This window comes from Ictalurus furcatus, chromosome 12 (genome assembly GCF_023375685.1).
Source record: "Ictalurus furcatus strain D&B chromosome 12, Billie_1.0, whole genome shotgun sequence".
NCBI classification, from domain to species: Eukaryota; Metazoa; Chordata; class Actinopteri; order Siluriformes; family Ictaluridae; genus Ictalurus; species Ictalurus furcatus.
In genome coordinates, this window is record NC_071266.1 from 19,392,827 (window position 1) to 19,395,519 (window position 2,693).

Consider the following 2,693-nt stretch of genomic DNA (forward strand, 5'->3'; position numbering starts at 1 on the left):
TGCTCTTTCTTCCTCCTTGCTTCTTCTGAAATGCTTAATTTGTCTGATAAAAGCTAGCTTTCTCACCTTACATTCACACAAGCAGGCAATGAAGCAACAGGCGACTGTTCATTTTCTGTGTACTATACGTGTACTGCATGGAGCAACCGGCAACATTTGCTTATGAATGTTAGATTTTGTCAATTCTAAGCAAATTCGTTATGTTAACGGTAAAGTGACAAATCCAAACAGTTGCCTCGAATGTTTCTTCAGACCAAATGTTTGCTGTGTGCAGTCCAATGTTTGTCCAATTCCTGACTTTAGTTCCTACCAATTACTTCCAAAAATGGAAGGAAAATGTATAACCATGGTTTCGTCTAATTCTCATTAAATGTGTATAGAGACATTATGAAGAAGAGGAAGCAGCAGAGACCATTGCATCTGGTGTGTGTACTTAGCTACTACACTTAGCTTGATAAGCTACACTTAGTAATTGGCCAATGAAGCTAGTACATAGCCGAGCAAGGAGCATGTAAAACAAGCTTAAATACATTTTGTTTTGTTTTTTTAAAAAAGGGATGTGTATAAACGGTTTAGTGGGCTATACATTTTGTCTACTACCATTTTTCATCAGAACAAAAAAAAAACATAAATATAAAAATGCTGGACAGTGCACACCCACAAGCAACAACTCTTATCAGTCTCTACACAACCACAAGAAACAAATTACAAGTGACACTAGTGACTAGTCTCCTGCTAGCATAGGGTCAGTATTGTATTATGAATTAGGACCGCATGTTAAATAAGACACTTGTATTGCTGTAAATAACCATATTTACATTGTACAGTGCACAAATCTTTGAGCATATAAACAGTGGTGGCTCAGAAATTAAACACATCGGATTGCCGATATCAATCTTAGGTCAAATCCCAGCACTACTGAGTAATATTGAGCAAGACTCTTGACCATCAACTACTCATTTATATTAGTCTCAGCTATAAAGTGTCAACTCAATGAAAACTTGTAAATAATAAAAAAGAGAAAAACAAACAAACAATAAAAAACAAAATAGTTCCCTTTGCTCTCCAGGCATTAATTGTTTAGCAACAAGTTTTTAGCAACAAATACTCCTGCTGCCTAGCAATAACACTGCTCACTTAGCTAGCTAGTTAACAGAGTGCTAAGTCATAGCTAATAACAATATCCCACATTGTGTATTTTAATAGCACATCAACATTTTTAACAAAGAAACCATACATATATGTGTTTGCCCCAATTCTGAAAAAGTTGGGACAGTATGGAAAATGCAAAAAACAAAACAACAACAAAGAGTCATTTGAAAATTAATTTCACCTTGTAGTATATTGAAAACATATTATTTTATGTTTTACTTTGTGAATTTAATTCAATATTTTTGAAAATATAGACTCAAATTTCAAATCTGATGATTGCAGCACACTCCAAAAAGGTTTTGACAGTCGACTGTTTAACACTGTTTAACATCACCCTTTCTATTAATAACACTTATTTTGTGTTTGGGCACTGAAGACTTAAGTTAGTTAAGTTTAGCAAGCGGAATTTTCCCCCATTCATCCATTATGCATTTCTTCAGCTGTGCAACTGTGTGGGGCCTTCGTTGCCTTATTTTGCACTTCATAATGCATCAGACATTCTCAATCAGAGACAGGTCAGGACTGCAGGCAGGTCATGCTCGCACCCGCACTCTCTGCTTATGCAACCAGCACTTGTAATCAGGGCAGAATGTGGTTTGGTGTAGTGCTGCTCTGGATGGCAGCATATGTTGCTCCAAAATGTGTACATATCTTTCTGCATTAATGGTCCCTTCACAGATGTGCAAGTTACCCATGCCATGGGCACTGACACACCCCCATACCATGACAGATGCTGGCTTTTGGACCTGATGCTAAGAACAACTTGGATGGTCCTTTTCCTCTTTGGCCCAGAGAACACAACGGCTGTTTTGTCCAAAAACTATTTGAAATTAGATGAGACCAGGCCCAGAGAAGTCGGCGGTGCTTCTGGACAGTGTTGATGAATGGCTTCTGTTTTGTATAGTAAAACCTTAACTTGCATCTGTGGATGCAGCGGCAAATGGTGTTGAATGTCAAAGGTTTACCAAAGTATTCCCAAGCCCATGTCAGGATATCCATTACAGACTCATGACGGTTTTTAAGACGGTGATGTCTGAGGGATCAGCGATTACCCGCATTCAGAAGTGGTTTTCAGCCTTGCCCTTTACGCACTGAGATTTTACCGGTTCCTTGAATGTTTTAATTATATTGTGCACTGTAGAAGGTGAAATGCCCAAAGTCCAACCGATTTGTCTTTGGGCAATGTTGTTCTCAAAGTGTTGGATTATTCGCTGATGCATCTGTGGGCAGATTGGCGAGTCTCGACCCATCCTTGCTCTTGAAGGAGTAGGCCTTTTTTGGAGGCTACTTATATACTATGATTAGATGATTACCTCACCTGTTTCACATCACCTTCTTATTTCAACTTGTCACATCACTATTAATCCTAAATTGCCCCTGTCCCAACTTTTTTGGAAGGTGTTGCATGCATCAATTTCAAAATAAAATTTATCTTCAGAAAACTATACAGTTGATTAGGTAAAACATCAAATACCTTGTCTTTATACATTTTTTTTGTTTAAATACAAGCCAAAGTCCATTTACAAATCACTCCTCTTTGT